The 15,030-nt window shown below is 34.7% G+C and overlaps 1 protein-coding gene across 3 annotated transcripts in view; it reads left to right on the forward strand.

Annotated features, from left to right (window-relative positions):
- MSRB3 (methionine sulfoxide reductase B3) overlaps positions 1-15,030 on the forward strand; it is a 175,049-nt gene that overhangs the window by 94,748 nt on the left and 65,271 nt on the right. The window lies entirely within an intron of this gene.

A 15,030-nucleotide genomic window follows, 5' to 3' on the forward strand; every position in this document is an offset into this window, starting at 1 on the left:
TTCTCCAACTTGGTGAGACCCTTTAAATATGAAGTCTGTACATTTGAGTTAACAATTTTACCTAATTTGAGAACTGTGATTCCAGAAATCTTTCCATTCTGTGTGCTCTTGGGCTTCTGAATCACATGTGACAGTGGTAGCATAAGATAAACATTTGGTTTACAATGTTGACGATATGGAGACTAAAGGCATAATGGCATTGTATCCACTATTTGACTTTTTTATTGACTCATAGGAGGCGACTCAAAATGGTGTAAAAAGTCTTTGTCATTTTTTAATAGTTAAAATATTTAAATATAATAAGAGATAAATGAAAAAATTGAGAATGAATTTTTATATAAAATTGCATATCTTTTTACCATTGCCAGTCAGTCATCAAATATTTATTTAAAAATCCACTTTGTTATGATCAAATTCCTTAAGCATCAAGTCAAAAACTGGTTTTAGCCTACAGGATCTGGAATATAGCTTTTAAAAATGAAAACGTCTACTAGGTTCATTTCGGAGGTAAAACCTGGAAATAGTGTATAAAACTGAAATATTAGGCAGCTGTTGTCAAAGTTAGAAAATTTATGTTAAATTTTCAAAAGCAAATTAAAGTGTGCTGCTAAATTCCCGTAGTGAGAGTTAGTATTTATCATGAAAATAGTTATAACATCTGTATAGGCACACATCTTTCACTCTTGTGACCCAAGGTTTTGTTCATGATTCTTATTTTTTCCAAGTCCTAATTTTTTAAAACGTCTTTCATGGACAACATCTGCATGTCTTTGAAAACTACAAAGTTTTGTGCTCTGAAAAATCTTATGGGGAATACTGACTAAAAGTTTATTTATTCTTTTAATTTGGAATCTAAATATGTTGTGGAAATAATTCAGATGGTTTCAAATCAAGAATCAGGTAATTCTTTTTTCTTATAAATTCTTTTAGCTTAATATCAAATGAGGGAATCATGACAAAGGAAGTTAGAAATGTATTCTTTGGCATTCTATATCATGCAAATTTTGGTTAGAAATGAGGTAGCATATTGGAACAATTAAATGTATGACTTTAATAGGTTCAGGTTCTCTATTGTTCATCAAATACAGAAAGTAAACTAGCTCTGTTTAATGTTGTATACAACTGTAACATTGTTCCTGACAAAGTAAAATTTTTAAATGAAGGAAGATGCTGATCTTACTAAGAAAGAAAAAAAAAAGCCTTAAAAAAATAAATACTATGGTCAATGACTAGCCATAAAGGAAAGAATTTCAAAGTAAATATATATGTGTATATATATATATTTTTTTCAAGTAAAGAACCCAACTTATGCAGAGCTTACTGCATATTTGCAATTCGCAGTTTGTGTAAATGAGTTTCAGGCTGTGGAGTGAGATTCAGGAGGAAGGAAGGAAAGTTTTCATTGTCAGCACATGGTAAAAAAATGTCAGCTATTGAATATATACCAAAATGATCAACCTAGATAGTGATTTAATTTTTTTCTTATCAAAATTGTATTGATTTTTTTCTACAAAAGCAAATTCACAAACAACTTCTTTGCATTTTTTTAAAGTTTCAAAAAAATTTATAATGAAAAATTTCAACTATACATAAAAGTACAGTGTGTAGTAAATAAGCACCCACACATTCATTATCTAGATTTTACCGTTCTTGATAATTTGCCATTTGTTTCAGTTTTCTTTTTCTGCTTTAATTATCTTAAAGTGAAATACATACATTTCATGTGATTTTTAAAACCTGAAAATTATAGATTGTGTTGATTTATTGAAACAGATCATTTTTTTTGAGGTTTTTATTTCTCTCAGAAATTTGAGTCACATACAAATTCTTATGGAAAGGATCTTGACATTACCATGTCCACATTCAGTTAGAGATGTTGAATGTTCTATTCATGTGATGAAGGTTAAGAAAAACTTTAATCAGAAGGTGCTGAATTAATGCCAATCTGAGAACCCTAGAATCGTCCTATCCTCAAGATTAATTTGATGAAAAATTTTAGCTGCCTTCTAGCTGTGTCCTCTATGTACTGAGTCGTAGCCTGATTAAGTTCCGTTTCTGTTGGTTTATAACTTAATCACCCAAAGGTTTCAGCTTTGTCAATTGAGAGCAATCAGCCTACCTTCTTTCCAAAGGAGTTTTAAGGGTTCCATTTTAATACTGTTTCCTAGCTGATGTACTAATGTTGCTTGCCTATGAGCCTGTGTAGTTGGTGATTTTACTAATAGAGTAAAACAGACTTCCTTTTATGTTCAAAAGTAGCAAGAAGCTGTGCTCTTCTCCCCACCTCCCAAGAAGGGAAGTTAGTTGATGCTGGAGGAAGCAGAGCATTGAGTTTAATGTAGTGATTAAACATGAAAGCCATATATCAAATCTCAGGAGAAACATGCTTTTGAAAGAGGGAGAGAACTGTGGAGCATATTGCATGATAGGCTATGTAAACAGAGCCCTGGAGGTCAGTGTGTGGATGCAAACCAATTAAATAAAGAACTTACTGGCTTTGCTTTCTATCATCTGGATGGGGAGGATCACAAGTTAACATGCATACGGTTGAAGTGTAAACTTTGCTTGAATAAGCTGGGCACCTTTGGAAACTTCATTAACTCTTTCAACTCACTACTGAGGTTGGTTGGGTTTTGTTTTGTGTGTTGTTGTTGGTTTTCCTTCGAAAGTTAAAACAAAACCCAAAATATATGCTCTCTTGGCCCTTCTGTACATACCTGTCAGCAAAGGTGCTAGTGAAGAGTAGAATGGAAGACAAAGCAAAGAATGAATTGCTGAAAAGACCAGAGTTCGCTGTGTAGTCAAATTTCAAGGAAGTGTACATGTCTTTTAAAAACAACCCATTTGGAAAAACAGAGCTCTCGCAGAATAACTGAAAAAAAATGTTTTTCTCGTATCCTGAATTCTGGGTATAAGGAAAAGATATAGTTGGAATTTACTAGTCACTATATAACATCAGGATATTGTTATTTCTGTTCTATTAAAATAGAATAGTTTTCTGACCAAGAAGAACATGAAGCCTATAAGTTAAAAACTGTATGTTAAGGACTGCCCAGAGTCTAATTCTGTGGTCCTAACCTTCTCAGGCAATGTTTGGGTGAGAACATGAAATACCAAGTTAAATGGTATAGTTTCATGGTCCATAAACATTCAAAACAAAGATTTTTTTTTTTTTTTTTTTCTGTAGAGTCATGTTGGCTGAGAAAGTGAATAAGCTTATGTTTAGTGCTTGTTGATTCTGGGCTGCTTGGAATAGCAGTACTAAGGAAATGGGCTCATAGAACACAGCAACTCAAAGGTATAAGATTTCATGAAAGCAAATTATGGAGGATTAAGAAACCTAATGAGCATGGTTTAGTGTGGAGAGTGGAGGAGAGAGCTCACTATTAAATAAAGCCCAAGAGTGTACAAGGTTAGGAGATCCTAAAAGACACGATAATAAAAGGCACAACAGAATATAATTATCCTGAAAGGAAAAAAAAAAAAAAAAAAAACCTCAAAAACTCCAAGGAACAAAAAGCAGCTAGTGTCGCTTTTAAGATCTGTAGTTAAAAAGGAATCTACACCAGGGTAAGGAACTAAAAGAATATAATCAGTTAAAGCTTGAGGCAAAAACATATGGGTGGTGAAAAACAGAGTGGGCTGTTAATGGTGGTCACTAAGTTGAAGGGAAATGGGGAATTTGAACATAGTAGAACTAGAGTTTCGAAAGCTTATTAGCAAATGAGACCATCTGCCTAACATAGTAAGCCTTTCTCAAGAAATATTAATAAGGAAAACATTTTCAGATATTAGAAATGTGAGAATATGTTGACAATACTTTTTAGCTCCTACAAATCAATTTTGTTATTTTAAAATTTCTTATTTTTAAAGTTCTCATAACAATGAAGAACCAGGAAATAAAATATAAATCTCTATAAGTGTATTGAAATCTGTCTTTGGGCATCCTTCATTAATAAGAAAATACTGGGCTCCCCTGGTGGCGCAGTAGTTAAGAATCCGCCTGCCAATGCAGGGGAAACGGGTTCAAGCCCTGCTCTGAGAAGATCCCACATGCCGCAGAGCAGCTAAGCCTGTGCGCCACAACTACTGAGCCCGTGTGCCACAAATACTGAAGCCCACGTGCCTAGAGCCCGTGCTCCACAACAAGAGGAGCCACTGCAATGAGAGGCCCGCGCACCGCAACCAGGAGTAGCCCCCGCTCACCACAACTAAAGCCTGAGCCCAGCAACGAAGACCCAATGCAGCCAAAAATAAATTAATTAAATAAATAAATTTAAAAAAAAAGAAAATATTGATTATTCATCTATTCATTCATTCAGCATACATTTATCAGGCGTACTCTATGCCAGATGCTGAGGCTATAGCTATGAACTGGGGGGGATACAATTCCTTCTCTCATAGAATCTTACAGCTGGTTGGTCTGTTATACAAATTCACATGGATTTCTTTGCATATTTAGCTGAGAAGGGCTAACAAGGTTAAATTTGTATCCAGATGGTGAGTTAAAGAACTCTTGATATTTAAATATAAGCTAATATATTTTAAGTTTTGACAAATTCACCTTTCCTTTCTTTATTCAAACCACATCACTGTTTTCTACTTTAAAGAGAACACTTTTAAGAGAACAGCCTAATAATGCTAATGGCTGGTGTTTAGTTTTTCTATAGCTTTTAATAAGGAGTGACATTTCACATTTGATTATCATTAAGAGAGATTAACTTAGAAGAGAACAATGACAAATGTTTGTGGATACTATTCTCTTCACTTTTATTTATTTTTTAATTCATTCTTTTACTGGATCCTATTCAAGGTTGGCCTGGAAAGTCAGGCAGTCTCTCCTCTATAACAATCTTATGGGATTGTGTAGAAGCAAGTGGAGGGGACATAGCCCTTCATCTCCTTTTATAAACTAAATTAAAGACCAGGAAGCAGCAAGGCATGTTGGCTAAGCACTGAGGTGCTGGAGCAGATAAATCTGAATGAAGTTTCTGTTTACTTCCAATAATTTTCAATTGGTTTTCATGTATACCATTATGTCATAGACTTAAAACTGTATTTTCTTTCTTTCTTATTTAGCATTAAAGCATTTATAACTATAATTTTCCTTTACTAAAGCTTTAACTGAACCCCAGAGATTTTTAAATATTGTATTTTGAATAATTGCAGTTTTGATTTTCTTTTGTACATATTGATTAGGAAAGTTTTTAAATTTCCAAACTTTCTGCTTGCTACTTTTGTTAGTAATTTTCAGTTTCATTGCTTGGTGGTCAAAGAATGTGACTTTACCACTTTTTAGTAAGTCTGTTGTTCATTACTTATTAGAATTTTATTTGGGGGCCTAGTGGGTATTTAATTCTTGTTACTCTTCTGTGGGTGATTTGAAAACTATATTCTCTGCAACATAAAGGGTTTGATGCGTAGTTATTGGATCAACCTGATTCATTATTTTTATCATTATTTATTTGGTTTCTGTTTTATCTGACAAGGACTTTGAGAGGAGAGACAATTTGTCATTCAGTGTTTTTTTACCTGAATTCTGCCTCTTTAGATATCACCATCCCTGAGTTGTCAGCTCCACGTGCTCTATGTATTCTGGTGCTAGCCATCTTGCTTAGGTCATGAATTGTACTTGTTCTCTTGTAGAGAACATTATTCCAAAGCAGTGCCCATGGAAATGAAGGCTGCTCTAATTAGAAAACTTAAGTTATTCCAAATTTATATGTGAAGCAAGAGGTTGTTTTACCACTTGTAAACACACGTGCTTGCCCCTTCCCTCTTGCCCTCAACACCACTCCATAGGTTTATAAGGAAAAAAGCCCTGAGCCATCATATGATGCAAACCTTTGTTTTCTTCACTTAGCATCCTCCCCTACTCCTTCATCTGTCTGGCAAGATTCTGTTTATGTCTTAAGGCTCAGATCAAGCATTGCCCCCTCAATTAAATATAGTCTTCCTTAACACTCTCCCAAGAGTTAATCATCCCTTCCTCTGTGCAAACATTGGATCTTGTATTTACATTTACTATAACATTCATTATCTGCTATAATTATTTGTGTGGATCCCTCTTCCTCTTCAAGTCTGTGAGTTTCTTGAAGGCAAGAATCATGTCTTATTCACCTTTATAACTTTTGTATCCAGTGCGAAATAGTCAATAAACAAAAATTCAGTGAGGTTGGGAGTCTTTGTTCTGTTCTCCAATTGTGATTGAAATGCTTAACTAATGACCAAAGAATTATTCTCCCCTCCCTTAGTGTAGAGTTGTTGCTGGGAAGTGGCTACTCGGCCAGAGATTACAATTTCCAGCCCCTTTACATCTGTGTGGGGACATATGACTAATTCTCCCAGTGGAGTATGTGTCATTTCTGGGCTAAGCGGGTTAAGTATCCAGTATGCCTTCCCACATCTCACTTCCCCTTTTGAGGTTACATCAGAGGTACATGTTGAACATGATGGCATCACAATACGGAAGGGGTCTTGGTTCCTGAGTCATACTTGGAAGAGATGCACTCAGAAGAGCTCTTCGTCCAAGAACATCTTCATTGGCCTTTATGTAGAGGGAAATAAACTTTTATTTAATAGGCCACTGAGATTTTGCCATTGTTTACGAGGGCAGCTAATGTTACATAGCCTGACTAGCTCAGTGCCTAGAATACTCCCTGGCAATAGTTGGTACTCATTGATTACTGTTGGACAAATGATAAAATTAATGGCTAGGGATTACATTATCTAACCTAAAGACGATCCTCTAAACTAATGATCATACAAATATAGTAGGTTCATAATATAGTATATTATGTTCTGTATAATCACTGGGCCTATCAGTTAGTGATTGTCACAATAACAAAGTGTAAAAGGACACCTTAAAAAGCAGTGACTTAAAACAACAGTATTTGTGCTCACATGTCCATGAGTGGGAGTGGGCTTGGGTGGGAGTTGGTTGACATAAGCTAGTCATAGGTGGGCTTCAGGTCTGCGCCACAAGTCTTGTCATTGATGATAAAAGGTAACAAGGCAAGCCCAACTATGCGAGCATATTTCAAGCCTCTGCATCATCCTCTGCTAGCAGATCTGCACCATAGCTAGATCTGCTAGCATCCCATTGGCCAAGCAAGTTGCATGTCCAAGCCAGAAGTAAAGGAGTAGAAAGAGCTATTTCCTTCCCACTTGTCATGCAGGTGTAAGTATCCTGTCTTCCCTCTAGTGGGCAGAACTGCCGAGTCACATGGTAATGGGTGTGGAGATAGGGAGGGGAGAGGAATAGGAGCCAAAACTTGAATCTACCGCATTAGAACATTATGTCCTCAGATCAGTTATTTAGTAAAAATATGTATAAAGTTAGAATGATTATATTTTTAAGTGGATCCGATTCTTTCTATATAATTGCATTTTTTGGTAACCTAAGTTCAGATGTGATATTAATGGATATATGATGAAAATATTTGTATAATGCTTTACCATTTAAAAAGTATTTTAATTAATCAAATTTGAGACTCACAAAAATCTTTGTAAGATACACAGGGACATTTTTACCAGCGAAGGACTTGAGATACGGAAAGGTTAAGTGATTTGCCACATAAATAGTAAATGACCAATCTAGGATTGGACTTCAGGTCTCCAAGTTTCAAGGACTGTGTCCTTTTTATTAGATCATGAGATAGTTATTTTAATGAGCAACTTTTGTTTTTAACTTTTCTATTATTAGCTTTTTATTTTGGATAATTACTATGTTTAGTAACTATTATGCATTATAAATTATAAAATTTAATCTTTTATCAAATATAACAATGTGATTATAAACACACCTTAATAATACAAAGTGTAGTACAGATTTATAAATGATTACAATGTGGCCAGTTTGTAGGCCGTTGAAAATGTTGCTGACAGTTTCCCAAGAGGCCTGAAAAGATAGTATCAATTGCCTTGGTGAACTTTCCATGTTCTAGTATCTAGTCAAACTTTCAGGCTCAGAAACCTAGATGTTTCAATATCTCTCAGGGGTGGACTCATGTTGACAAACCCAAAAGACGGATGGATGAAGCTAAAATGCCAATGTATTTGTTTACAATGAGAAATATAATTTTCACATGGCTCAGAATACTTACATCTGCGTGATCAGTGTCTTCTTTCTCTGGTCAAGCTATATGACTCACAAAATCACCATAAGAACTCATTTTATCAATTTGTCAAAATAAATCATTTGTGTTGGGGCTGAAATTTCCTTACTATTGTATATTATCATCCTAAAGGCAGACCTACGTAGGGAGTCAGATCATATCCAGAAAGTGGCCCTGTTGAGCACAGAAAAAGAACAAAGGGAAACAGACAGGTTGAATGTTTAGCTTTATGAGTTAAAGTTAACATGAATTGTCTATCTCAAAATAGGGACGGTCCTGGCCATTGAGACCCTATTTAACTTGATATTCATTGGCTTCAGCTTCATCCATCCGTATAAAAGATAGTTTTGCCACTGGACCTGGAAAACATAGTACAAGTCCATTACTTAAGACTTTGTTTCCAAGTTCTTGGAGCAGGAGATCATGTGTAGTAACTTTAGAACTTAAAATTTATAATTTAAATGTTTCTTAGCTATTGAAGCGTATATTAAAATTTTAATGGTTTAACACACCACTTCAGCATACTAAAATTAAGATGTAGACCAAGGTCAATATATAGATCAAGGTAGAGGACATTTCCATTACCCTAGAATGTTCCCTCATATTTTCCTTCAGTCACTCCCCACTCCCCAGAGGCAACCACTATTCTGACTTCAATCACCATTGATCAGATTAAATAGAATCATACTGGGACTTCCCTGGTGGCTCAGTGGTTAAGAATCCGCCTGCCAATGCAGGGGACATGGGTTTGACCCCTGGTCCAGGAAGATCCCACATGCCACAGAGCAACTAAGCCCATGTGCTACAACTACTGAGCCTACGTGCTGCAACTACTGAAGCCCGTGCACCTAGAGCCTGTGCTTCTCAACAAGAGAAGCCCCCTGCTCGCCGCAACTAGAGAAAGCCCGTGCACAGCAACGAAGACCCAACACGGACAAAAATAATTTTTAAAAAAAAGAAAGAAAGTTAAAAAAGTTAAGTAAATAAAAAATAAAAACTAGTTGTTTAATATCCAGGGTATGGATGTATAGTACAACTTATTTTTTAAAATAAATAAATAAAATAAAATCATACAGGATGTACTCTTTGGCACGTGATATCTTTTGCTCTCTGTAATGTTTCTGAGACTTAGCCATGTTATTTGTAAGTACCTGGAGTTATTGCTGAGTAGTATAAGTTGGGATGCATATTTTGGTCCAGTTCCGGCTACCATTCATGCAGTTGTGTTTACTGTGAGTAGTCTCTGTTTCTAACATTCTAAGGCCCAGAATACTGTTGTTAATGCGCTGAGCCAGTATGTAGACGTTTTTAATACTTTGATTCTGCGTGGTCAGTCAATTGCCTGTGCATGTAGAGCACTTACTCTGCTTAAGACACGGTGAAGGATATATGAGTATGACACAGTTCCTGCCCTCATGGAGCTTATAATCTAATTGGAGAGGTGAGATATATACACACACAGTAAGATATCTTTGGGTGCAGGACAATATGAGTGGTTCCAGTAACAGAGTCCTAGTAGAATTTAGAAGAAGGGGGATTACTTTAGGCTCCGGTGATTGATGAGGGTGATTGATTCCTTGTTGGAGGTAGAACTTGGATCTTCAAGGGTAGAGTTTAGGTAGATATAAAGACGGAGATCATTTTAAATAAAGAGTCAGTTGAAGGCAGACACAGAGGCAAAGGTGCAAAATATATTTGAAGAACAGTAAGTAAACCAACTTGCCAGAACTGGAGGATTTTTGCTTGGGACTAATGGTATAGTTGGGAATCTATTACAGACCACAGGTTAGAGAACTTGGACCTAATTCTGTGGACAATAATAATAGTAACAATTGCTAACATTGATTGTATATTACTATGTGACAGGCATTGTACTAAGTGCTTTATATTTACTAACTTATTTAATCTATAAGACCTATACATAATTATTTCCATTTTATAAATGAGTAGACTAAGGCACAGAAAAGTTGGATATTTTGCTGAGATTCAGGTAGCTAGTAAGTGACAGAACTGGGATATGATTCTAAGTAGCCTGATTCTAGAACCCATAGTCTGAACCATTATGTAATTTTTAAAAACCTAGAATATAAGTTGATATGATGCAAAAATTATGAATTTTTACTCATACATCCTTTTTCTCATACACATGACACACACATCCACACAGCCACATGTTTGTAGAAATTTTCTCCCCCAGAAAGTAGATTCCGTAGTCTGTTGAGAAATGGATTTTGCTAGTGATGTATAGTTTTGATTTCTAAATGCAGGTCATCCCCCCACCAGCACTAAATCACCTGCTGAAAAAGATATTTACGTGGAATTTGTTGTAAAAACATGATAGATGAAGAATTAACTGGCTCTAGAGAATTGGTCATTGTTTATTGGTGGACCAACCCCTTATTTTTAATATAGTTCAAAATTAATATAATTCAATTCATACAGCTTACTATAGTTTCAATAGGAAGTGAAAGTGCTTGCTTTATATTGATAGATATCCATCAAGTGGAAGAACTGGTGGCCCTCATCACCTTCTTTGAGGCAGTAACGGATTATTTGTCAATTCACGTTGATTGACATATCTTCCTCATTCCTGGGCAGAAATAAGGTACATTCAACTACAAAGTGTAGAAAATTTTGGTATAAACACATTACTTGGTTACAGGCATAAAGTTTTTAACATTTTGCAGCAGTATGAACTATTTTAAGGAATAAGTATAAACGAAGTAGTAAGCACGCTAGCAATCATTTACTTATTATATCAAAATTGATATTAAAATACTGTAATCTAAAATGACAATGCTGGACTTCCCTGGTGGCACAGAGATTAAGAATCCGCCTGCCAGTGCAGGGGACACGGGTTCGAGCCCTGGTCTGGGAAGATCCCATATGCTGCAAAGCAGCTAAGCCCGTGCACCACAACTACTGAGCCTGCACTTTAGAACCTGTGAGCCACGACTACTGAGCCCGCTCGCCTAGAGCCCGTGCTCCGCAACAAGAGAAGCCACCGCAATGAGAAGCCCGCGTACCGCAACGAAGAGTAGCCCCCGCTCGCCGCAACTAAAGAAAGCCCGTGCACGGCAACAAAGCCCCAACTCAGCCAAAAATAAATAATAAATAAATTAATTAATTTTAAAAAAGATATCCATACTTTATAAAAAAATAAAATGACAATGACTTTTTAGTTATTTTTATGTCTTAAAAATTTTTTTAGTACTGTCTTTTGTATTGTAGAACTATTTTATAGGAAAGAACATTTTACAAGAGTTTCTTTTGATTTTTCTTTTTATAAATTTTTATTTATTTATTTTTGGCTGTGTTGGGTCTTCGTTGCTGCTCACAGGCTTTCTCTAGCTGCGGCGAGTGGGGACTACTCTTTGTTGTGGTGCGTGGGCTTCTCATTGTGGTGGCTTCTCCTGCTGTGGACCACAGGCTCTAGGCACGTGGGCTTCAGTAGTTGTGGCTCGCGGGCTCTAGAGTGCAGGCTCGGTAGTTGTGGCACATGGGCTTAGTTGCTCTGCGGCATGTGGGATCTTCCCTGACCAGGGCTCGAACCCATGTCCCATGCATTGGCAGGCGGATTCTTTACCACTGCGCCACCGGGGAAGTCCCTCTTTTGATTTTTAAATTAATTTTTCCTGGATAGGAATCAAAGATGAACAAATTAAAAGTAAATTTTTGCTTGATGACCACTAGTCTTTTAGTGAATTTTCAATACATGTGTTTTGGAGAGTCAAACCCTGTTCCTTAATTAGGAACTTAAATGGTCAGATATCTGGCCTATGTGGTGATCAAATGTTGCAAATTAATAATCTTCCATCATAGCTCTACTGTTTTTTTTGTTTTTGTTGAAATTAAAGACATTTAACTGATATATATTAAAGACATATTTTTTTCTCTTTTTGTAATCTGCCTTCCTTCCTAGTTATCATGTTTGCTTCTTTTGCTCAGTCTTCATTTTCTCTTTCTACCTTTTTTTAAATTTTGTAAAAAATATTTATTTATTCATTCATTCATTCATTCATTCATTCATTTGTCTGTGCCAGGTCTTAGTTGCGAAGTGCGGGCACTTAGTTGCAGCATGCAGGCTCTTAGTTGTGGCATGCGGGCTCTAGTTCCCTGACCAGGGATCGGACTAGTCCCCTCTGCCTTGGGAGCGTGGAGTCCCAACCACTGGACCACCAGGGAAGTCCCTATTAAAGACATATTTAGTTAACATTATATTTTCACACAGTAGCATGTGGTAATGTTTGTTGAATAAGTGATGAGTGAATGCATGATAAATGGAATGATGCTGAGTTTTGCAAAGAAAAGTATTTTGCCATTTCCAAAATAATACAGCATATTTATCACTTAAGAAAATATTTTTCTTCCAAAAATGTACCTATAAATTACCTTGCATCCAAATCATTCACGCTATTGATGGAACACCATTGTATAGAAGGTGAGATATGTAAATGACAAAAAGAAAATTAGATAACAATGAATACGTTTTACAGCAGAACATGGCAACACAAAACACCAATGCAAAGATGTAAGTTTTGTAGCCTATCAAATTAGTAAGTCTCAGGCTGCCCAGCCAATCAAAAATAGTTTGAGGTACTATTCTAACGTATTAGATTTAAATTCATTTCTATGCTATAATATTCTATTAAAGCAAATTCATTTATTCCCGTGTGGTTATATACTAAAGTAAAATATACTTTTATTGTACGAATGAAAATTGCATTGAAACTCATTCAAATGTAATATCAATACATTAGCGTTATCTTTTTAGGCATTTATTCAAATTTATTGCATTTTGTGGCTTGCTTTATATTAATTTTGATCTACATATTTGCCTTTTAAATTATACTGTATGGAAATTTATTCGATTTATTTTTTATCGTGACCTGTTTCTTAGCTAGTATACTCCATAATTGTTTAGATACGTGACTTTTGCTGATTTATTTATTGAGACATTTGTTGGTTTTTAAATTCTAAGCAATGTACTAATAACATATTTATTTTTCTAGCTGTATGATTTTATTTTGGGGGGGATTGTAGAAGAATACTGCATATCTACAACTTAAAATTGCCTTTGGTTTCAAGTATATGTGTTAATATATAAGAGAACTAAAATTTCCCCCCAAAATCTAGTTTTAAAATCATTTTAAATTCATTCATGATGAAATACAATTTTTCCCCAAAAGTTTTCTGTGTAAAATTAGTGTGCATTTTATGTAACCTGAGAATTTTATAAAATTTTATGAAAATACAGTCATGTCAGATGTAGAAACAGCTTCGTAGAACTACACATCATGATGTTTTGTTAAAATGACATAAATTTTTATAAATGAATAAATTAATAAAAAGGGAAATTTTAGTACCAAATGAATACCATTTCATCAATTTGGAAGTTTAATGTAACCATGCTCAATTCCACAGTTGTTTGTTGATTATACACTCAGGTAAAGCTTTGCATATTGCCCTAAGCAAGCTCTTTGTTAATTATTTTAAAATAATTTAGTATCTAACAGAAATAACTTGCAGCGTAGGAATAAACTACCGTTAGGGTATTCTTACATGACTGTGATAAGCAGGGAAGAGTCACCTCTCTCTGCTACTTGTTTGTTTTGTAGTTAACGAGGCCAAGGGAAGGAAGCTTTTGATGATTTTGTGCTTGTGTGCCTACACATACCTAAGGAAAAAATAATCACAGATCCCAGTATCAGTTTAATTATGCAGTTGATTTAACTGTTGATTCAACAGCTAGTTACTGTTCATAATATTTTAGTATTTGTAAACTTGGTGGCATGGGTGACAATAGAGTAATGATAAATGAATATGTTTTCCTAAAGCAGGAAATTATGTAAGTGAACAATGATGCTTTGTTAGTGGGATTATTTTAAATGTAAAGATATGCAGCTTAATAATAACCAACTTTATTACTTAATAGACATGACTATAGATTTGAGGAAAATGTTTAAAGACAGTTAAATTATATTTTTACACATGGTTAATTCTAATCTTTCTTATAACCAATTTAAAAAATATATTTTTATGGTTTTTCAAAAGACTGTTTTGTAGAAATCCAAAGTATATCATGTCTTAGCAATTATTTTTTTAACTGCCTTTTAGAAATTCCCCAGTTTGAAAAGTAATTAGACTAATTCTCATCTCTGTCTTGTAACCAGTTTATAAAAAAGTAATTTTTTATATTCTTTCAAAATACTTCAAATTTATCCATTAGAAATCTAAAAGACACCATGTCTTACTTTTATAAAATGGTTGGTAGGAACTTACTTTTCTACTTTATTCTTCTTACTGCTAGATTTAATAATCTTTCTTTGTTGGCATGATTTTTCAAGAAGGTGTTTTTCCAATTCATATGAATTTTGATATATATGATATGTCACCACACAAGTATGGGTCTACATAACAGAAAGATGAAAGCATCTATATTTATCTGTTACCTGCATTTCTCACTAGGAGTCAACAGAATGGTTGTATATGAGATGATCAGAAACAGGAAAGCTATGGTTTAGAAAATGTTTTAATCTGTTTCAAATAACAGCAGGGCAATCTGGTAAAAATGACATGATTAATGACTGAAGAAGATTAAAATATTTTCACATTCTGTTTTTGATGACCACTATCTTAAGTTTCTACTCTAAAATTTATAACTACTAAAATATTACAGAAAAAAATATATCCTTCATAATCCACTGTAAGTTGTTTTACCTTATCAAATTCTGCCTGCTTTTTAACCAAAAGAGCATAAATTAAAAACAAATTTTAACTAAAATATAGATTTTGTGCTATTCTTGAATATATCCATTATATTCTTGAATGTATCCATTAATATTTATTAGGTTAGGTTCAGCATAAAAGAGCTAAAATTATTGTTTTCAGTTAGGCAAGGTAGCATTTCAGT

This window comes from Aethalodelphis obliquidens, unplaced genomic scaffold (genome assembly GCF_003676395.1).
Source record: "Aethalodelphis obliquidens isolate GAN/ISIS:26980383/991018 unplaced genomic scaffold, ASM367639v1 scaffold8, whole genome shotgun sequence".
NCBI classification, from domain to species: Eukaryota; Metazoa; Chordata; class Mammalia; order Artiodactyla; family Delphinidae; genus Aethalodelphis; species Aethalodelphis obliquidens.